Raw genomic sequence first — 24,663 nt, forward strand, 5'->3', positions numbered from 1 at the left:
AAGAGCTACAGAAATCCTAGTGAAAAACCACACACCTGAGAAACAGTCCATAAAAAGACTGGGACAAAATCATGGAATTATATACTATTCCCTTCTATTTCCTATGACAATACCATGAGCCTCCAAGATTATAACTAAGAATTGTAGCTAAAAGAAATGTCAGACACAAACTTTCTCTAAGGACCTGTACACAGGGAAGCTTTAAAGTGTAAGGAGACAAATATAAGGACTCTAAAGGAATTTGATATCTGTGGTACATGTGTGTAAAACATACACCAACATAGCCCTATTCTTAGCCAGATTAACATAAATCCTCACACTGAATTATTTAAATCTCCATTACTGTACATAACATGTCAGCTTCAATGAAAGAAGAAAAATTCAAGGCATGCTAAAAGGCAAGAAAAAATATTCTGAAAAAAGTAAAGAAGCTAGTCAGAGCCAGACGCGCGTAGGAATTATTAGATGAGACAATTAAAATTACTAAGGTAAGTGTTCAAAAGGAAAAACCAAACAACTTGATAGGTTATGTTGATAATGTAACAGACGAAAACACTAAGAAAGAGTCAGAGGAAATTTTAGAAATTAAAAATACAGTAACAGAACTGGAAATTGCCTTGGAACAGGTTCATTAATATATTCTACATAGCTGAGGAAAGAGTAAGTGAACTTGAAGATAGAGTAATAGAAATTTTACAAACTGAAACATAGAGAAAAATATGAATTAAAAGTAAAATTAAATAAGGAAAGATAATGAGCAGAACATCCAAGAAAGGTGGGAAAATCATAATAATTAAAAAGGCAAAACATACAATTGGAATACCAGAAAAGAAGAAAGAGAGAGTGTGGAAGAAGCATTTTAATTCATATGTCCAGTTAGAAATTAGTAAATAAGTAATTGTTAATTAATGACAGGCACTAAGCCGTAAATTCAATAATCTAAGAGAACAACAATAAAGATTTAGTAAAAAGCAAAAATCAAGAAAAAAAGCTGCAAGTAGGTATACCATATTCAAACTGCAGGGGGAAAAAGAGGAGAAATTATTGAAGAAAGATAAATAAAAATAAAATATTCATTTTTTTAACTTTTCATTTTATATTGGAGCATAGTTAATTAACAATGTTGTGTTAGGTTTGGTGTATAGTGAAATGATTCTGTTATACATGTAATATATGTATTTATTCTTTTTCAGATTCTTTTCTCATTTAGGATACTCATTTAAAGATAAATAAGAATAAGAATTTCAGCAGGCTTTTCATCAAAAACCATGCAGAAAAACAAAAAGGAATATGGGTTGAAACATTTCGTGTTAAAAAAAAAATACAAAACACCTAGAAATCTATATCCAATCTATATCCTGTGAAATTATCCTTCAAAAGTGAAGAAGAAATAAAGGCTTGGGAAAAAAAAAATGAAAGAAGCATTTCTAGCAGACTTGTTCTGCAGGAAATGTGAAAGGAAGTTCTTCAGGCAAAAAAAAAAAAAGCAAAAGATATAAGTCAGACACTTGGATCTACATAAAGAAGAGGATTGCCAAAGGTATAAATGAAAACAAAATAAAGTCTTTCTTTTTCTCTACTGATAAAAAAGACAGCTGCTTGTTTAAAGCAATCTGTGGCAATTGATATAAATGGTAGTAATATCACAAGCTCTGGGACAGAGGAAGTGAGGATAAATGCTTAAGGGTAATTGAAATTTTGCTGTGCTTAGTCTCTCAGTTGTGTCTGACTCGTTGCGATCCCATGGACTGTAGCAGGTCAGGCTCCTCTCTGTCCATGGGATTCTCCAGGCAAGAATGCTGGAGTGGGCAGCCATGCTCTGCTCCAGGGGATCTTCCCAACCCAGGGATTGAACACAGGTCTCTTACATGGCAGGCTGATTCTTTACCATCTGAGTCACCAGATTGGCTTTGGGATGAAAAAGCAATGTGTGTATTTTCAGACTTGATTATAGGCAATTATAAAGACTTTGCCTGTCATGTCTTACAGGGCAAAGCTGCCTTCCCCACCCTGGGCTTGGTGCACAACTCCTGCATTTCAGTCTCTGAAGAGAGTTGCAGGAGGGCCTGAGGCTTCCGGGCAGTCAGGGTCTTCACATTCTCCATGGCACTTTCTGACTGAGTCCCAAGTGCTTTCCACTCCTGTCCGCTGCCCCCGCCCCCTGACTCAGGGTCCTCCGAGGTTCTCGGCGGTGAGCCAGTCCCCACATCTGAGCGGGTCCACCTGGGGAAAGGAAAGGCGAAAGTTGGGCTTCCTTGGTTTTAGCCTTTTGCTTATTTCCCATTGCAGTAAATGATTAAAGACTTAACTCTTTCCTTTGTTAGCTTGTTGTTTTAATTGGCTCCTCTGACATCTGGCAGCTCGGTTCTTTTTAGCTCAACTCAGCTGAGGTCCACAGTTACAAAGAAAGTGTTATAGTGAAATGGGCCGGTGCACATAAATTATGTAAACACACGTATTGTAAATTCTAGGACAACCATTAACATAGTTTTAAGAAAAATAAAAAGCTAAATAATACACAAAGGGAAAATATATATTAAAAAAAAATAGAATCAACAAAAACATTGGAGAATTTGAAACCTCTCTGTTACAAATTGATAGATTAAGCTAGTAGAAAATCAGGAAGACAGATTTGACCTGAACAGGACTATGGACTAACTTGATCAAATTAACTTTACAGAATTTTCCATCCGACAACAGAAAACACAGCTTCTCAAGCATACTTGAAATATTTACAAACGTAGATCACATTCAGGCCATAAAACTGATCTGGGCAGTTTGGTAAGAAAGTCTGAGTGCTCCCTCTTTTGGCACTCATGGGAGCTTCAGACCACAAAACTGTCATCACACGGGGAACTTTGCCCACAGTCATACCGTACATGCTGAAGAAACCAAATCCAACCTTTATTTACTGCTTTTTCAAACCAATTTTGGATCTGCTTGGGAGTCAACCATCTTCTCTGTAGAAAGTTTTAGTATTTGAGTAATAAATATTCCTATACTTTCTTGGTGCATATGTGTTGTCATCTTTATTCAAATCCTATGTACGTCTGTGTGATTAACACATATAGGGTAAATGTAGAAAGTAACATAATGACCCCTAATAGGTAATCAAAAATACGATCCTAGGAAATTTAATGTTTAGCTTGGTTTAAAACAAAATGCAATTAAATATTTTTTATTTTAATAAGTATTTCCAAAATACAAAGAATTGTGATTTCTCTTTAGATATACTTAATTTAGCCAAATTTGTAGATGTTTTAAGAATAGACAATTCTTTCCGATTCATTGTATCTTTTCAGATACTACTGACTTGCTCATTCTACCTTGAGGCCATTTTTTTTTTTTTTAATCCCCACTGTTTCCCATATATATATAAGAAAATCTGTCTGTGGTTCTGAAAATAAAAGTGTTTCTTGCCCAACACAGATTCCTTTGAAAACCTAATAGGAAAGCAGTTGGAAAAAGAGACAGGGGTTCTTTTTTTACTTTTCTCTCATCCTCCCTGCTTGATATTTTTCCCTCATGACTTGGATTTATTTTGGTCTTGGTTTGTGATTGCACTCTAATTTGCACAGCTCAGTTCACCCAGATGGAAATAATAGCTACCCATGGGGGTAACAGCACATTTTTATAGACATCTTTTTTTTTCAAGGTTTAGTCGTTTATATAGCCTCAGGATTAACTTTCTTAAACAGTGGGCAGTCAATATCTTCACTGATTGATAAGTAAAAAAAAAAAAAGCCTTTCTGAAACTTCATGTCTTAACATCTTATAACCCTTATAGTATGTCCTCGTAATATCTAACTATCAGTGGAGAACAAAATTCACAAAAATCATTTCTTGGAAGAGAATATATTTGTGCAGAAATTTGTAGATTGTATGGCACTTACGTATTTTATACATCTCAGGTTCCGTGTGCACTTCAATATTCATCCATCTTGTTGACACAAAGTTAGCTACTTAGGGTAATAGTTTTTGAATACTTTCAGGAAAGATAAAAAATTCCCTTTTACATTAACTGCATGTGTTTATGAGCATATCTAACACTAATTCATTCCCTCTTCTCCCATGTTTGCTTGTAAATGTAAAAGAAAAATCAGCTTGCAAAAAAATCATTTAAAATTTAATTTAGAAAGAAGAGATATTCCTTGAGGGGAAATATATTTTAATGTATTATTAGAGACAAATTAGAGAATTCACTTGTGGTGGGGAAAACTTTATAATTTCACTCTGTAATCTCACTTCCTTCAGTGGAAATACTTCAGCATCTTTACTCTCATCAGACCCTGCCACATATTACAATACCCCCAACTAAATCAAAAGCAAAAGCATCACTATAATCCAGGGTCATCTGATTTTTTATTGTGAAATCACACTTCACAATGTCTCATTTGTACTTTATATTTTTGATAGTTGTTACCTTCACAGAAACTAGTACAAATGCAATTTAAAAAATAAAAAATGTTGTCTTTGTCATGTAGGTAGCTGAATGCACCTACCATCTTTTCCATTTTCCATCATGTTTCAGACAATTATACTATTTCTTCCTCTGGGATCTTAGAAAATAATACTGTGATCCAAATGTATTAACTAGCAGCGGATAGAACTCAATGATATGTTTCTTTGATGCTGGGCTCTCTTTATGTACTACCACTAAGACTTCATTTCTTACGCAGTAAGATCTTCATATTCTTAAGACGAGCTAAAGTAGTTTTTTTTTTTCTTTTTTTAATAAAGTGAAGCTTCACAAGAAATATTAGCCGTTTTAAATGTTGGTCAATTATTTAACAATTAAAGGAACTTGAACAACTGTAAAACTATTTGCTCAAGATTTCACATGAAGACAATGAAAAGCCTATACTAGACAATAGTTTTGCGGATATGCTCTGTCCATGTCTCTTTTCCCATACGTGCTGCTTTGATCACTTTATCTCCCACTGAAAATCTACATTCAAATAATATAATATTTTACTTACCAAAATTAAATGATAATTTTATCCTTATGTCTTCCCGTATATGTTTACTACAACTAAAGAAAAAAATAGAGAGATAACAAAGCATTCATTTACAATCTCTAGTGCTTTACATATGATCACAATTCTCAAATATCACTCAAATAATTGGTGGTCTGAATGAAAGTGATATATTAATGATATTTATAGAACGCAGTATTTAAATGAAATAAATGAAATAATTTAATTAAATGTCACATGTAATCAGAGTATATTAATTCAGAGTCTCACAAAAAACACGGTAATTTAAACCATGCCAATTCTGTTCCCGTCACAACTTAATATTTTGTTATTTTTACTACAGCAATGATACATTCTCAAAGCATGCATTCTAAAGGCCATCCTACAGGCAGCATCTCATCATAATTAATTTTTTATTCTTGTATCAAAAGCCCCAAAATATTCATTCTGTATTAAAATTTGCTTTATGGAGATCTATGTTGTATTGACATAGAGGGTATAGTGCTTACAGCATGGACATATAAGAAACAACCAGTTAATGAAATCTCTGGTGAAACATTGTCATAAACAAAATGCTCAGGAAAAAGTTTCCCATAGGTAATCCTCCAAATTGTGTCCAATTAAAATTAAAATTTCAGTTCAGTTCAGTTCAGTTCAGTCACTCATTTGTGTCTGACTCTTTGAAACCCCATTGACTGCAGCATGCCAGGCCTCCCTGTCCATCACCAAACTCATGTCCATTGAGTCAGTGATGCCATCCAACTATCTCATCCTCTGTTGTCACCTTCTCCCGCCTTCAAACTTTACCATCATCAGGGTCTTTTCCAATGAGTCAGTTCTCCGCATCAGGTGGCCAAAGTATTGGAGTTTCAGCTTCAGCATCAGTCTTTCCAATGAATATTCAGGACTGATTTCCTTTAGGATGGACTGGTTGAATCTCCTTGCAGTCAAAGGGACTCTCAAGAGTCTTCTCCAACACCACAGTTCAACAGCATCAATTCTTTGGTGCTCAGCTTTCTTTATAGTCCAATTCTTACATCCATACATGACTACTGGAAAAACCATAGGTTTGACTAGATGGACTTTGTTGGTAAAGTAATGTCTCTGCTTTTTAATAAGCTGTCTAGGTTGGTCATAGCTTTTCTTCCAAGGAGCAAGAGCCTTTTAATTTCATGCCACAGGCACCATCTGCGATGATTTTGGAGCCCTCCAAAATAAAGTCTCTCACTGTTTTCATTGTTTCCCCATCTATTTGCCAGGAAGTGATGGGACCGAATGCCATGATGTTAGTTTTCTGAATGTTGAGTTTTAAGCCAACTCTTTCAGTCTCCTCTTTCACTTTCATCAAGAGGCTCTTTAGTTCTTCTTTGCTTTCTGCCATCAAGGTGGTGTCATCTACATATCTGAGGTTATTGGTATTTCTCCCTGCCATCTTGATTCCAGCTTGTGCTTCATCCAGCCTGGCATTTCACATGATGTACTCTGCATATAAGTTAAATAAGCAGAGTGACAATATACAGCCTTGACATACTCCTTTACCGATTTAGAACCCATCTGTTGTTCCATGTTCAGTTCTAACTGTTGCTTCTTGAGCTGCATCCAGATTTCTCAGGGGGCAGGTCAGGTGGTCTGGTATTCCCATATCAGTATATATAAGTTTATTTCCGTAGAGAGGACATTGTTTATCATTGATCTGGGAGCTAAGAAAGCTGGTTATATTTTGGGCCAAACATACGAGTTCAAGCAACTTTACTGAATTCATTGCAATATAATGAGCAGGACAAAGTGTCCTATGAAAAGTAGGTATAAAGGATTTGGACATATAGTCACAGCTTAAGTTTTATCTCAAACATTTTTGTTTTTCTGTAATACATGTCAGTCTCTTCAGATGTTTGTAAGTGGAGATAATTATAAATGTATAAAACTATAATTTTGGTAAAGTGAACTTTAAATGCATATCTAAATCTTTTACTGAAGTGAATTTATTTACAATTGATTTTCAATTGCTTAAATCTGATAGCATAACAAATTCATCTCTTTCAGATTTTACAACATCATATTCCTTTTTAAATTAGTGTGAATATTATCTATCGAGTGTAAGCAGAAGGATACAGAAAGAAATTCACACACTTCAGAAGTATTATTATTGTTATTTTAAAGAACTTTTAAAAAGCAGTTTTAGGTTCACAGAAAAAAATGATAGGAAGATGCAGAGATTTCCCGTATATCCTCTGTCCCCACACATGTATATTAACCCCCATTACCCACTTCTCCCACCAGAGTGATTTATTTTTTACAGTTTATAAACTGACACTGCCATGTCATAATTACCCAAAGTCCATATTTTACATTAGTGTTCACTCAATGTTGTACATTCTACAGGTTTGGACCAATGTATAATGACATGTATTCAGCATCCTAACATCATACAGAGTATTTTTACTGTCATAAATATCATCTGTTCTTGGCCCATTCATCCTGTCTCACCAACTCTTCCCTGACTCTTGACAAACACTGATCTTTTTCTGAGTTCATAATTCTACTTTTACAGAATGTCATATAGTTTGTAGTCTTTTTAGATTGGCTTCTTTAGATTAGTAATATGCATCTAAGTTTGTCCTTGATTTTTTGTGACTTGAAAGCTCATTTCCTTTTAGCACTGAATAAAATTCCTTCATCTATATGTACTACAATTTATTTACGCATTCATTCACTGAAGGATATCTTGATTGCTTTAAGTTTTGGCGAATATAAATAAAACTGTTGTAAACATCCATATGCAGGTTTTATGTGGACATCATTTTCACACTCTCTGGGTAAATACCAAAGAACACAATTGCTGAATTATATGGTAAAACCATGTTGACTTTTATAAGAAACTGTCAAACTCTCTTCCAAAGTGTCTGAACCATTTTTCATTCCCACCAAGAGTTACCATATCTCCACATTCCCCTCAGCATTTGTTTTTGTCAGTGTTCCAGATTTTAAGTTGTTTTAATCCATGATGTGGAGCATTTTTCCATATGCTCATTTCATAACTCTTTATCTTCCTTGTGAGATGTCTTTGAGCCATTATCTTTGATTTTTTTTTTTTTGTAATTTGATTATTGCATGTCAAATGTTTTTTGACATTTATCCTGCTTGATGTTCTCAGAGCTTTCTGAATTAATGGTTTGGTATCTTACATTATACTGGGGATATTACTCTTCATTGGTCTTTTAAATATTCTTTCTTTCTTTTTGTCCTGACACTTACATCATGCAAATGATACACCTTTTATTATTGTTCCACAGTACTTGAATGTTCAGTTCTTTTTTTTTTTTTTTTTTTTTTGCTAAAGTTTTTATTCTATTTTCTTTCCAGTTTGGGAGGTTTCTATTGAGATACCTTAAGCTCAGAGACTCTTTCCTCAGCTATGATCAGTCTACTAGTAAGATCATCAAATATTTTTCTCATTTCTGTTATACTGAGTTTTATTTCTAGCTTTCTTTTGTTTGTTTGTTTGTTTGTTTTTCAATCTCAGAGTTTCCATCTCTCTGTTTACTGTGCCCATCTGTTATTGTATGACATCTATTTTATCCAAGAGAACCCTTAGTATATTAATCATTTGTTCTTGCTGTTGTTCAGTCACTAAGTTTTGCCTGACTCTTTGCAACCCCATGGACTTCAGCACACCAGGTTTCCTTGTTTTTCACTATCTCCTGGATCTTGCTCAAATTTATGTCCATCAGTTTGGTGATGCTATCTAAACTTCTCATCCTCTGCTGCCCCTTTCTCAGTTTGCCTTCAATCTTTCCCAGTATCAGGGTATTTTCCAAAAGGTCGACTCTTCACATCCGGTGGCCAAAGTATTGGAGCTTCAGCATCAGTTGTTCCAATGAATAGTCAGGACTGATTTCCTTTAGGATTGACTGATTTGATCTCCTTGCAGTCCAAGGGACTTCAAGAGTCTTCTCCAACACAACAATTTCAAAACATATTCTTCCACACTCAGTCATCTTTATGATCCAACTCTCACAACCTTAGATGACTACTGGGAAAACCATAGCTTTGACTATATGATCATTTGTAAGCAAAGTAATGTCTCTGCTTTTTAATATGCTGTCTACATTTGTCTCAGTATGGACCTAACAGAAGCAGAAGATATTAAAAAGAGGTGGCAAGAATACACAGAAAACTTATATAAGGAGGATCTTAATGACCCAGATAACCACGATGATTTGATCACTCACCTAGAGCCAGACATCTTTGAGTGCAAAGTCAGGTGGGCCTTAGCAAGCATTACTATCAACAAAGCTAGTTGAGTTGATGGAATTCCAGCTGAGCTATTTCAAATCATAAAAGATGATGCTGTGAAAGTGCTGCACTCAATTTGCCAGCAAACTTGGAAAACTCAGCAGTGGCCACAGCATTGGGAAAGGACAATTTTTATTCCAATTCCAACAAAGAACAATGCAAAAGAATGCTAAAATTACCACACAATTACACTCATTTCATTTTCTAGCAAAGTAATGCTCAAAATTCTTCAAGCTAGGCTTCAACAGTACATGAACTGAGAACTTATGGATGTTAAGTCTGGATGTAGAAAAGAGAAAGGAGCCAGAGATCAAATAGCCAATATTGGTTGGATCATAGAAAAAGCAGGAGAATTCCAGAAAAACATCTGCTTCATTGACTATGCTAAAGCCTTTGACTGTATGGATCACAACAAACTGTGTAAAATTCTTAAAGAGATGGTAATACCAGACCACCTTACCTGTCTCTATGAAACCTGTATACAAGTCAAGAACCAACAGTTAGAACCAGACATGGAACAATGAACTGGTTCAAAATTGGCAAAGGGGAGTATCAAGGCTGTATATTGTCACCCTGCTTATTTAAATTATATGCAGAGTACATCATGAGAAATGCCAGACTGGATGAGGCACTAGCTGAAATCAAGATTGCTGGGAAAAATGTCAGTAACCTCAGATATGCAGATGACATCATTCTTATGGCAAAAATGAAGTGGAACTAAAGACACTCTTGATGAACTTGAAAGCAGAGAATGAAAAAGCTGGCTTAAAACTCAACTTTCAAAAAATGAAGATCATGGTATCTGGTCCCATCACTTCATGGCAAATAGATGTTGAAATAATGGAAACAGTTAGAGACATTATTTTCTTGGGCTCCAGAATCACTGCAAGTGATGATTGCAGCCATGGAATTAAAAGATGCTTGCTCCTTGGAAGAAAAGCTATGATCTATATGGTGTATTAAAAAGCAGAGACATTGATTTGCCAACAAAGGTCCATATAGTCAGAGTTATGGTTTTTCCAGTAGTCACATATGGATGTGAGAGTTGAACCATAAAGAGGGCTGAACAATTAAGCTCCAGCTGAAATCCAGCTCCACCCACCAGAACACTGACACAAGCTCCTCCAACCAGGAAGCCTTGACAAGCCACCTGTCCAACCCCAACCACAGTGAGGAACCTCCACAATAAAGAGGAACTTCATACTACCAGAATACAGAAGGGCCACGCCTAACACAGCAATCTAAACAAGATGAAAAGGCAGAGAAATACTCAGCAAGTAAAGGAAAATGAGAAATGCCCACAAAACCAAACAAAAGAGGAGGAGATAGGGAATCTATCTGAAAAAGAATTTAGAATAATGATAATAAAAATGATCCAAAATCTTGAAAGCAAAATGGAGTTACAGATAAATAGCTTGGAGACAAAGATTGAGAAGATGAAAGAAATGTTTATTAAGGACTTAGAAGAAATAAAAAGGAGTCAATATAGAATGAATAATGAAATAAAGGAGATAAAAGACACTCTGGAGGGAACCAACAGTAGAATAACGGAGGCAGAAGATAGGATAAGTGAGGTAGAAGATAGAATGATGGAAATAAACGAAGCAGAGAGGAAAAAAGAAAAAAGAATCAAAAGAAATGAGGAAAACCTCTGGGACCTCTGGGACAATATGAAACACCCCAACATTCGAATCATAGGAGTCCCAGAAGAAGAAGATAAAAGGAAAGGCCATGAAAAAATACTCGAGGAGATAATAGTTGAAAATTTCCCTAAAATGAGGAAAGAAATAGTCACAGAAGTCCAAGAAACCCAGAGAGTTCCAAACAGGATAAACCCAAGGCGAAACACCCCAAGACACATATTAATCAAATTAACAAAGATCAAACACAAAGAACAAATATTAAAAGCAGCAAGGGAAAAACAACAAATAACACACAAGGGGATCCCCATAAGGATAACAGCTGATCTTTCAATAGAAACCCTTCAGGCTAGAAGGGAATGGCAGGACATACTTAAAGTAATGAAAGAGAATAATCTACAACCCAGATTACTGTACCCAGCAAGGATCTCATTCAGATATGAAGGAGAATTCAAAAGCTTTACAGACAAGCAAGAGCTGAGGGAATTCAGCACCACCAAACCAGCTCCCCAACAAATGCTAAAGGATCTTCTCTAAACAGGAAACACAGAAAGGATGTTTCAACACGAACTCAAAACAACAAAGTAAATGGCAACGGGATCATACTTATCAATAATTACCTTAAATGTAAATGGGTTGAATGCCCCAACCAAAAGACAAAGGCTTGCTGAATGGATACAAAAACAAGACCCCTATATATGCTGTCTACAAGAGACCCACCTCAAAACTAGGGACACACACAGGCTGAAAGTGAAGGGATGGAAAAACATATTTCATGCAAACGGAGACCAAAAGAAAGCAGGAGTCGCAATACTCATTTCAGATAAAACAGACTTTAAAATAAAGGATGTGGAAAGGGACAAAGAAGGACACTACATAAAGATCAAAGGATCAATCCAAGAAGAAGACGTAACAATCATAAATATATATGCACCCAACATAGGAGCACCACAATATATAAGGCAAATACTAACAAGTATGAAAGGGGAAATTAACAATAACACAATAATAGTGGGAGACTTTAATACTCCACTCACGCATATGGATAGATCAACTAAACAGAAAGTTAACAAGGAAACACAAACTTTAAATGATACAATAGACAAATTAGATTTAATTGATATTTACAGGACTTTCCACCCCCAAACAATCAATTTTACCTTTCTCTCAAGTGCACATGGAACTTTCTCCAGGATAGATCACATCCTGGGCCATAAATCTAGCCTTGGTAAATTAAAAAAAACTGAAATCATCCCAGCCATCTTCTCTGACCACAATGCAGTAAGATTAGACCTCAATTACAGGAAAAAAACTATTAAAAATTCCAACATATGGAGGCTAAACAACACGCTTCTGAATAACCAACAAATCACAGAAGAAATCAAAAAAGAAATCAAATTATGCATAGAAACGAATGAAAATGAAAACACAACAACCCAAAACCTATGGGACACTGTAAAAGCAATACTAAGGGGAAGGTTCATAGCAATACAGGCGTACCTCAAGAAACAAGAAAAAAATCAAATAAATCAACTAACTCTACACCTAAAGCAACTAGAGAAGGAAGAAATGAAAAACCCCAGGGTCAGTAGAAGGAAAGAAATCTTAAAAATTAGGGCAGAAATAAATGCAAAAGAAACAAAAGAGACCATAGCAAAAATCAACAAAACTAAAAGCTGGTTTTTCGAGAAGATAAACAAAATTGACACGCCATTAGCCAGACTCATCAAGAAACAAAGGGAGAAGAATCAGATCAACAAAATTAGAAATGAAAATGGAGAGATCACAACAGACTCCACAGAAATACAAAGGATCATAAGAGACTACTACCAACAGCTATATGCCAATAAAATGGACAACTTGGAAGAAATGGACAAATTCTTAGAAAAGTATAACTTTCCAAAACTGAACCAGGAAGAAATAGAAGATCTTAACAGACCCATCACAAGCACGGAAATCGAAACTGTAATCAGAAATCTTCCAGCAAACAAAAGCCCAGGACCAGACGGCTTCACAGTGGAATTCTACCAAAAATTTAGAGAAGAGCTAACACCTATCCTACTCAAACTCTTCCAGAAAATTGCAGAAGATGGTAAACTTCCAAACTCATTCTATGAGGCCACCATCACCCTAATTCCAAAACCAGACAAAGATGTCACAAAAAAGGAAAACTACAGGCCAATATCACTGATGAACATAGATGCAAAAATCCTTAATAAAATTCTAGCAAACAGAATCCAACATCATATTAAAAAGATCATACATCATGACCAAGTGGGCTTTATCCCAGGAATGCAAGGTTTTTTTAACATCCTCAAATCAATCAATGTAATACACCACATTAACAAATTGAAAGAAAAAAACCATATGATTATCTCAATAGATGCAGAAAAAGCCTTTGACAAAATTCAGCATCCATTTATGATAAAAACCCTCCAGAAAGCAGGAATAGAAGGAACATATCTCAACATAATAAAAGCTATATATGACAAACCCACAGCAAACATTATCCTCAATGGTGAAAAATTGAAAGCATTTCCCCTAAAGTCAGGAACAAGGCAAGGATGCCCACTTTCACCACTACTATTCAACATAGTTTTGGAAGTTTTGGCCACAGCAATCAGAGCTGAAAAAGAAATAAAAGGAATACAGATAGGAAAAGAAGAAGTAAAACTCTCACTGTTTGCAGATGACATGATCCTCTACATAGAAAACCCTAAAGACTCTACTAGAAAATTACTAGAGTTAATCAATGAATATAGTAAAGTTGCAGGATATAAAATTAACACACAGAAATCCCTTGCATTCCTATACTCCAATAATGAGAAAACAGAAAGAGAAATTAAGGAAACAATACCATTCACCATTGCAACAAAAAGAATAAAATACTTAGGAATATATCTACCTAAAGAAACAAAAGACTTATATATAGAAAACTATAAAACACTGATGAAAGAAATCAAAGAGGACACAAACAGATGGAGAAATATACCGTGTTCATGGATTGGAAGAATTAATATAGTGAAAATGAGTATACTACCCAAAGCAATCTATAGATTCAATGCAATCCCTATCAAGCTACCAATGGTATTTTTCACAGAACTAGAACAAATCATCTCACAATTTGTATGGAAATATAAGAAACCTCGAATAGCCAAAGCAATCTTGAGGAAGAAGAATGGAACTGGAGGAATCAACCTGCCTGACTTCAGGCTCTACTACAAAGCCACTGTCATCAAGACAGTATGGTACTGGCACAAAGATAGAAATATAGATCAATGGAACAAAATAGAAAGCCCAGAGATAAACCCACGCACATATGGACACCTTATCTTCGACAAAGGAGGCAAGAATATACAATGGAGAAAAGAAAATCTCTTTAATAAGTGGTGCTGGGAAAACTGGTCAACCACTTGTAAAAGAATGAAACTAGAACACTTCCTAACACCGTACACAAAAATAAACTCAAAATGGATTAAAGGTCTAAACGTAAGACCAGAAACTATAAAACTCCTAGAGGAAAACATAGGCAAAACACTCTCCGACATAAATCACAGCAGGATCCTCCATGACCCACCTCCCAGAATATTGGAAATAAAAGCAAAAATAAACAAATGGGACCTAATTAAAATTAAAAGCTTTTGCACAACAAAGGAAACTATAAGCAAGGTGAAAAGACAGCCTTCAGAATGGGAGAAAATAATAGCAAACGAAGCAACAGACAAACAATTAATCTCAAAAATATACAAGCAACTTCTGCAGCTGAATTCCAGAAAAATAAACGACCCGATCATAAAATGGGCCAAAGAACTAAACAGACATTTCTCCAAAGAAGAAATACAGATGGCTAACAAACACATGAAAAGATGCTCAACATCACTCATTATTAGAGAAATGCAAATCAAAACCACAATGAGGTATCATTTCACACCAGTCAGAATGGCTGCTATCCAAAAGTCTACAAGCAATAAATGCTGGAGAGGGTGTGGAGAAAAGGGAACCCTCTTACACTGTTGGTGGGAATGCAAACTAGTACAGCCACTATGGAGAACAGTGTGGAGATTCCTTAAAAAACTGGGAATAGAACTGCCATATGACCCAGCAATCCCACTGCTGGGCATATACACCGAGGAAACCAGAATTGAAAGAGACGCGTGTACCCCGATGTTCATCGCAGCACTGTTTACAATAGCCAGGACATGGAAGCAACCTAGATGTCCATCAGCAGACGAATGGATAAGGAAGCTGTGGTACATATACACAATGGAATATTACTCAGCCATTAAAAAAAAAATACGTTTGAATAGGTTCTACTGAGATGGATGAAACTGGAGCCCATTATACAGAGTGAAGTAAGCCAGAAAGAAAAACAACAATACAGTATACTAATGCATATATATGGAATTTGAAAGATGGTAACGATAACCCTATATGCGAGACAGAATAAGAGACACAGATGCATAGAACAATTTTATGGACTCTGAGGGAGAAGGTGAGGGTGGGACGTTCTGGGAGAACAGCATTGAAACATGTGTATTATCATATGTGAAACAGAACACCATTCCATGTTCGATGCATGAGACAAGGGCTCAGAGCCGGGGCAATGGGATGACCCAGAGGGATGGGATGGGGAGGGAGGTGGGAGGGGGGTCCAGGAAGGGGAACACATGTAAACCCATGGCTGATTCATGTCAATGTATGGCAAAAACTATTACAATATTGTAAAGTAATTATCCCCCAACTAAAATAAATAAATTTATAAAAATAAATAAATAAATAAAAGATGCTTGCTCCTTGGAAGAAAAGCTATGACCTATATGGTGTATTAAAAAGCAGAGACATTACTTTGCCAACAAAGGTCCATATAGTCAGAGTTATGGTTTTTCCAGTAGTCACATATGGATGTGAGAGTTGAACCATAAAGAGGGCTGAACAATTAAGGAATTGATCACTGAAGAATTGATGCTTTGAACTGTAGTATTGCAGGAAGACTCTTGAGAGTGCCTTGTACAATAAAGAGATCAAAATAGTCAACTCTAAAGGAAATCAATCCTGAATATTCATTGGAAGGACCGATGCTGAAGCTGAAGCTGCAATATTTTGTCACCTGATGGGAAGAGCTCACTTATTGGACAAGACCCTGATTCTAGGAAAGACTGAAGCCAGGAGGAGAAGGGCATGACAGAGGATGAGATGGTTGATGGCATTACTGAGTCAATGGAAATGAGTTTGAGCAGGCTCTGGGAGATGGTGAAGGACAGGCAACCCTGCCTGGCTGCAGTTTATGGAGTCGCATAGTCAGACACGACTGAGCTACTGCACAGCAACAAGGTTTGCCATAGCTTTCCTTCCAAGGAGCAAGTGTGTGTTTTTTTGTTTGTTTTTGTTTTGTTTTGTTTTTAATTTTGTGGTTGCAGTCACCATCCACAATGATTTTGGAGCCCAAGAAAATAAAATCTGTCACTGTTTCCACTTTTTCCCCTTCGGTCTGCCATGAAGTCATGGGACCAGATGCCATGATCTTAGTTTTTTGAATGTTGAGTTTCAAGCCAGCTTTTTCACTCTGCTCTTCACCCGTATCAAGAGGCCGTGTAGTTCCTCTTCACTTTCTACCATTAGAGTGGTGTCATTAGCATATCTGAAGTTTTTTCTCTTTCTCCTGACAATCTTGATTCCAGTTTTTGATTCATCCAGCCCAGCTTTTTGCATGATGCACTCTGCATATAAGTTAAATAAGCAGGGTGACAATATACAGCCTTGACGTACTCCTTTCCTAATATTGAGCCAGTCAGTTGTTTCATTTCTAACTTTTGCTGCTTGACCCACATACAGATTTCTCAGGAGACAGGTAAGGTGGTCTGGTCTTCTCATCTCTTTAAGAACTTTCCACAGTTGATTGTTATCCACAGAGTCAAAGGCTTTAGCATAGTCAGTAAAACAGAATAGCATGGTCAGTAAAGCAGAAGTAGACTTTTTTTTTTTCCAGAACTCCTCAGTGTGACCCATCTGTCTTGTGTGGCCCTGCATAGCATGGCTCATAGCTCATTGAGTTATGAAACACTCTTTGGCTTTGTGATCCATGAAGGGGATTAATCACAGTTGGCTTCAATTATGCTTTGGATAATTTCAACATCCTTGCTATGTTTGATTCTGATTTATTCTGCCCCTTCAAATTCTGTTTTTCAGAAAGTACTGTTCCTGAAGCTGAAGTTCCAATCCTTTGGCCACCTGATGTGAAGAGCCAACTGATTGGAAAAGACCTTCTGTTATATCTTATAATTTTTCTTGATAGCCAGACAGGATGGATTGGATAAAGGAACTGTGTAAATTGGCCTTCTCTAATGTTGTGGTGAAAGCGGGGGGCTGCGGGGGGGAGAATTTTGAGTCTTGAGATTAAGGCTCAGTATTTTAATGAGTTTATCCCTGCCTCTGGACTGTAAAATTCTCATGTTTAATTTTTTTTTTTTCCTACTCCTCTTGGGTGGGAGAGTTTGGCTACCATGGTCTTAAATTGTTTGTTTGCTTTTTCCTTTCTCCCAGTTAATTAGGATCTGCTACCACCTCTGCAGGCAGGTGAGGCTCTGCTGAACTAGTTTCAGATGAGAGCAAGCCTTGCTAAGAGTGCTCTGGTGTATTTCTTTTCCCTAGCCTTTTACTCAGAGAAAACAATGGCACCCCACTCCAGTACTCTTGCCTGAAAAATCCCATGGACGGAGGAGCCTGGTAGGCTGCAGTCCATGGGGTCGCTAAGATTCAGACACGACTGAATGGCTTCAATTTCACTTTTCATTTGCGTGTATTGGAGAAGGAAATGGCAACCCACTCCAGTGTCCTAGCCTGGAGAATCCCAGGGGTGGGGGAGCCTGGTGGGCTGCCGTCTATGGCCGCACAGTGTTGGACACGACTGAAGCGACTTAGCAGCAGCAACAGCAACAGCAGCCTCTTACTAAAGTAGGAGGCAACTTTCTACTGATGTTAACAGTGCAAACCTTGGTAGGCTCCTGGAGGTAAATCTCATGTTGTGCTCCCCGCCAACCCCCCAGGATTCTAGGATTTGTCCCCTATTCAGCATTAACTCTCAGAATTTTCCATATCTAACCTCCAGTAATATGGCAAATGCAGTTCTGGTTTTCTACTTGGGCACTGGTTCCTGCAGCAGTTTCTCCTCATTTCCGCTTTGGTAAGTTGTTAGTCTCTGTATTTGTCCATCTGGTCTCCCTTGAAATTAGTACTGGGCCTTGTGTCCTCATCTCTCTGGGAGATTCTTAAAGGATTGAAGGTTTTTCAATTGTTTAAATTTACTTGTTGGACAAAGTGCTGGCTTCTAAACTTCTTACATGCAGAACTGGAAACTCTAGAATTATTATTTATTTAGTAAATTATCATTGAAATTTTACTGTGTGCCAGAAATCTACTTAGTAGAGAGGGATTAAACACAAATAAGACAGACAAAACTTACATTTTAGGTGCTTATGATTTACTAAAGACATTTAAAAAGACTTTTAATATTAACTGATTCCATTAGGACTTAAAAGGGAAGCACAAATTGTTAAAGAGAGGCAAAACCTGATCTTGCTGTCAAAGAATAAATTATTTCTACATGGCTGAAATTCTGGTATGTATATAAGCTATCTGATCTCATAACAACCTTGCTATAAACATTGTAGTTCTACTATATCAAGAATGTATGGTAGTATATTAGATTAAAATACCAAAAAAATATTTAAAAAGGTAGAACAACTTTCCTATAGGCAATCAAGTATAATGCAAATGAGAATTCAATTCTTAAAAGCTCTAGCTATTTTGAGTGTATTTGCTATGGTCTGAATGCTTATGTGCCACCAAAATTTATCTGTTGAAATCTTAACTTTCAAAGGTGATGGTAGTAGGATCTTTGGGAGGAATCTAAGTCATGATGGTGGAAATCTGGTAAATTGGGTTAGAATCTTTTAAATAATGTTATGAGAAATACTAGGACCCTTCCTCCCTCGTAGCTCAGTCAATAAAGAATCTACCTGCAGTGCAGGAGACCTGGGTTCGATCCCTGGATTGGGAAGATCCCCTGGAGAAGGAAACGGCAACCCAGTTCAGTATCCTTGCCCAGAAAATCCCATGGCCGGAGGAGCCTGGTGGGTGGCAGTCCATGGGGTCGCAAAGAGCCAGGTACGACGGAGTGGTTAACATTTTCTTTATTTTTCTGCCGTGTAAAGACCCAATGAAACATTTCACTTAACATGATGGCACACTGATCTCAGACTTCCAGCCTCCAGAACTGTAAGAAATCAGTATTTATTGTGTATAAGCTACTTAGTCTGTGGTATTTTGTTATAGAAACTAACGAACTAAGACAGTATATAACCTATATATATTTAAGTAAATTGTCATAATAGTATGGTCTTTTCAGGCTATCACATAATCCATGAATCCTGAGAATCTAAGACACTTGTTTATCAATATTAAACAGAAGTGAGTGCTTAACAGAAAAATTTAGTTCCGTTCAGTTGCTGAGTCATGTCCGACTCTTTGTGACCCCATGGACTGCAGCACACCAGGCTTCCCTGTCCATTACCAGTTCCTGGATCTTGCTCAAACTCATGTCCATCGATTTATTGATTCCATCCAATCATCTTATCCTCTGTCATCCCCTTCTCCTCCTGCCTTCAATCTTTCCCAGGATCAGGGTCTTTTCCAATGAGTCAGTTCTTCACATCAGGTGGCCAAAGTATTGGAGCTTCAGCATCAGTCCTTCCAATGAATATTCAGGACTGATTTCCTTTAGGATTGATTGGTTTGATCTCCTTGCAATCCAAGGGACTCTCAAGAGTCTTCTCCAACACCACAGTTCAAAAGCATCGATTTTTGACTCTAGGCTTTCTTTATGGTCCAATTCTCACATCCATACATGACTACTGGAAAACCATAGCTTTGACTATACAGACCTTTGTCAGACTAGAAAATAAATTTAATTCTTACTACATTTTCAACTGGCATTCAGCCTTTCTGTCTGACCTCAGAAAAACTATTCATACGTTAAAATTATTTGTCTACTGTATAATAAATTGCATATTGATACTGACTTCACTATATAGGCAATTTATATGATTCAGCCAATATATTTCTGCTAAATGCTCAGAAGACAGAAAAATCACTAAGGGTAGTAGAAATAACTCTGGAATTTTATTTTCTCATCAAGAAAGGGGGTTTTTATATACATACTATAAGAATCCATTATAAAAATCACTACTCACCAAAGCTCACATGCCAAAGATTTTTATTTTGAAGATGAATTTATTATCACATCAGTACTGTTGAAAAGAAGAAAGAAAGAGGAAGAGAGGAAGGGGGAGAGAAGGAATTAAAAAAACAAGCACTATCGTAGCAGATTACATATATATATAGATTTATATATATATATAGAAATACAGAAATAAATGAAAAGATTATCAAGGCACCCAAGTTAATGTAGGTGCCTATGATGTAATTGAGTTATAGGCAGAAAGTCTGGAGTAAAGCTGTAGTTAAAACTTATTGTTTTTTACTTTGACCAACATTCTTTATTTCTCTAAATTTAAATTCTTCATTCGAAATGATGAGTGACTTTGCAGTCCACAGAACTGTAAAGCTGAAAAAAATGAGATGTTTGGAAAAATCCATCGACACATTGTGTAACACACAGTTGAGGCTCTATAAATGCTTGATGATTTCTTTCTTAATCAAACAGTTAATGACAGTCAAAGGAGCTGGAACTTGGAAAAAAATTATAAAAGGATAGCAAAAATAAGGAAATAGACAAAGTAAGAGAAAATATAAGACCCTACATTTCTGTATTATTTTTGACAACTAAACTTGATGAAACTATCTCAGTATGATACCTCTGAAGGTAGTCAACTGATCGATGTGATTGTGCCCTGGGTAAGATATTTCCTGGAATCACTTATATTAAAGAGTTCTTCAGCATAAACACATCTGTTATATCTTAATAATGTTAATATAAGGTTAATAATGATATAAGTAACTCACCATAGCCATTATCTAGGAAATCAGATCATTTCCTTTTATCTGTGGGAGTGAAAAAAGTTAAAAGGATTGAAAATCATAATTAAAAAAATATGAATCTAGTGGTGCAGCTTTCAATTATAGGGCTATGAATAAAAATAGTAAAATAGTTTTAAATAGTTATGCTAGTTTGTCAAAATGCAGATCTTTACAACACTTCCTCACTGATCCACCTCAGCCTCAGTGATGATATGGGGACCTGTACCTAATCATCCACTGGATTAGAAATGTAAGTATGTATAGATTTGTGTTGTTTCTGTTATTTTTTTTATATAGTTAGTTTGGGGAATATTTATAATTTAAACAATAAAATCCTGAGGACCTATAAATAAATTTCATCTAAGTTTAGGAGAATGAACTAGTCAGCTCAAGGGACCAAGGGATCACTAATCTCTCTCAATTAAATCCCTCACTGTACAGCTTTGGGAACATTTTCTATCCATTTAAATAATCATAAAGACAAATGTTTTGATATTTCACTTGGTAGCATAGGGTTCAGAATGTAAACTTAAGCTAAAGTACATATTGAAGTTTATCTCACTTGAGCTTCTCTCCTAAAATTATAAAAATATAATTTGTTAATCTACCAATTTCTGTAGTTAACAGAGTATAGTTTTCTTATGAAATATTTTGATTATTTATTTTTAATCATGCTATATTGAAACATATACAAAATCAAAACATGTACTGTCATATTTAATCCAGTTATTTTAAATTAAATTTTATTGCAGTATAGTTGATTTACACTGTTGTGTAAGTTTCTGCAGTACAGCAAAGTGAATCATTTACATATATAAAAATATCCTCTCTTGTTTTAGATTCTGTGTGTTAGTCACTCAATCATGTCTGACTTTATGTGACCCCATGGACAATAGCCCACCACGCTCCTCTGTTCATGGAATTCTATTTCATCAGAGGAAATCTGTATGTTGAAATAGTGTACATTCCCATACTTAAATATTCTTTACCAAGAATGCTTAAATTCCCATCAAACACAAAATTTTTAAGCATATGCCTCATCTTCTCATGAAACCTTTTGCTTTAATTATTTCTTGGCAATTTCTGAATAACTGGGAAAGAGAAGAAATTCATTTCTGTTATTCATTGGGTTTTGGTGGAGGTAGAAAATGTCATATAAGGTGGAGTTTGGGAAAGCTGTATATGCAAAATAAAAAGAAGAAATCTTATATTTTCTCAGTTAATCCAAAAGGTGTGATCATTGTAAGAAGAGAAGGCTGCATTAAGGGAATAATAGTATCTATGTAAAACATTCCTTTATTATGCACTAATGCTAACTTCAAAGGAAAGGTGGTGTCTCCTACAGAATGTTTCAGTGATGTAAGAATCAAGCATCTTAACTTATTCTATTAAATTTGTTACTAGATTGCACGCTTGGAACTGGCAAGTCAGTTAACTTCTTGATCCCTATTTCTTTATCTGTAAGGTAATAGCCTGGATATGTATTTTATAAGCCTTTAACAACTTGAAGAATCATATAATTCTAAAAATTAAATGGTATTATCCTTTATCAATTTCAAAGGAACAAAAAGCACAAAGTACTGGTTATACTTCATCTGTGCACAATCCAAGAAAAATCACTAATAAAATAATGTCTTTTGTATTAGACTTGTGATTATTGCATTTTGAAACCTAAACAAATTTATTTATAGATTTAGGATTATGGAAATCTATTAACCAGTAGCATTTACACATGTTGTATTTTACTTGCAACACTTAAAAGAGGAGGGTAAAGAGTTTGCACTGGACTTGTCAGTATTTAATTGAATTGAATCGAATTGAATTCTCTTGAATATGTCAAGAAGCATTATCTATGAATTTATTTGTATAATATACTCCAAAATCCACATAGTTATAGTAATTCTAACTGCATGTAATATTCAACACAAACCCGTTTGTAGTAAAAATTGAAATCCAAACCAATCTCTAAAATTATAGTTTTGACTTTGCACAATTACATTATGGCATTATGCTACTTTCAGACCATTAAAAAATTCACAGTTCTTTGCCTATTGGCCAAAAACTTAACTCCTTATCACAAAAAATAGACCATTAAGTCATACTGGAACTCAGAATAGAATAAACAAGAGAAAAACAAATTATAAAATCTCAACCAGTCTTTCTGACTGAAATATATAGTGCCTAATCAGAAATGATATCGTGATTAGAGAATTATCAATGAAACATATTTGAATAGTTTTTTTTAAATTAATTTAAAATTTATTTAGAAAATATATAAAATATTAACTTACACATTTATTAAATAATTATCTTAGCCATATTTACGTTCATTGAGTGATAGTGTCATGATTATTTTTTTTTGAGTTGTAAATTGTTCCAAGACATTTCTTTCAAGCACAGTTATATATCTGGAGACCTTATTTTTTGGGAAAAGAATTCTATACATGTTAGAGAGCCACAGTTCTCAAATGAGAGCACCTTAATCAAACATACTCAGCAGCAGAGGGAGATTCCAAGTTCTCTGTACTCTTTATGGATGGATCCTGTGATGGTAGAAAATTCACTTCCTCTGGGCCAGCAGTTTGTTGGTGAATACCTGAATTCGACAGATAATATCAGTCAAGAAAGTAGAGCCACAAAGGGTATTATATTTCTTTTCACTCAAGGAACAAGTAAATTAGTAAACAAATCTATGATAAAGACAGTTCAGGGTTCAGTTCAGTTCAGTCACTCAGTCATGTCTGACTCTTTGCAACATCTACTTCTGCTTTATTGACTAAGCCAAAGCCTTTGACTGTGTGACTTGCAACAAACTGTATAAAATTCTTAAAGAGATGAGAATACCAGACTACCTTCTACGTGCCTTCCAAGAAATCTGTATGCAGGTCGAGAGGCACCAGTAAGAAGTACACATGGAACAATGGACTGGTTTCAAATTCGGAAAGGCATATGTCAAGACTGTATGTTGTTACTCTGTTTATTTAACCTATATGCAGAGTACATCATGCAAAATGCTGGGCTGGATGAAGCACAAGCTGGAATCAAGATTGCCGGTAGAAATATCAATAACTTCAGATATGCAGATGACACCACCCTTATGGAAGAAAGCAAGAAGAACTAAAGAGCCTCTTGATGAAAGTGAAAGAGGAGACTGAAATCACTTCCTGGCAAATAGATGGGGAAACAATGGAAACAGTGAGAGACTTTATTTTCTTGAGCTCCAAAATCACTGGTGTTAGTTCCAGAAGATCTTGTAGGTCTTCAAAGAACCTTTCAACTTCAGCTTCTTCAGCATTACCGGTCGGGGCATAGACTTGGATTACTGTGCTATTGAATGGTTTGCCTTGGAAAAAAATAGAGATCATTCTGTCGTTTTTGAGATTGCATCCAAGTACTGCATTTTGGACTCTTTTGTTGACTGTGAGGGTTCCTCTATTCTTCTAAGGGATTCTCGCCCATAGTAGTAGATATAATGGTCATCTGAATTAAATTCACCCATTCCAGTCCATTTTAGTCCACTGATTCCTAAAATGTCAATGATCACTCTTGCCATCTCCTGTTAGACCACTCACAATTTACCTTGATTCATGAACCTAACATGAGCCTAACAAGGTCCCTATGCACTATAAAGACAATTCAGGGTGGAGTTCTAATAAAGATAAGGACACAGGCAGCATTTTGAGTCTCACAGTATTCAAGAGGGAAGTCTGGGATCC

The 24,663-nt window shown here is 35.8% G+C and overlaps 1 long non-coding RNA gene across 1 annotated transcript; it reads right to left on the reverse strand.

Moving 5' to 3' along the window:
* Positions 1-1,909: 1,909 nt before the first annotated feature.
* Positions 1,910-24,663, reverse strand: LOC145529236 (uncharacterized). Its single transcript, XR_014071057.1, has 6 exons — positions 23,800-24,663; positions 23,441-23,543; positions 20,933-20,971; positions 20,161-20,217; positions 4,980-5,032; positions 1,910-2,223 (listed from the first exon to the last, which is right to left on the reverse strand). It is a non-coding gene; the product is annotated as an uncharacterized LOC145529236 (long non-coding RNA).

This window comes from Giraffa tippelskirchi, chromosome 12 (assembly GCF_054371585.1).
Source record: "Giraffa tippelskirchi isolate mGirTip1 chromosome 12, T2T-mGirTip1v1.2.pri, whole genome shotgun sequence".
Taxonomy (NCBI): domain Eukaryota; kingdom Metazoa; phylum Chordata; class Mammalia; order Artiodactyla; family Giraffidae; genus Giraffa; species Giraffa tippelskirchi.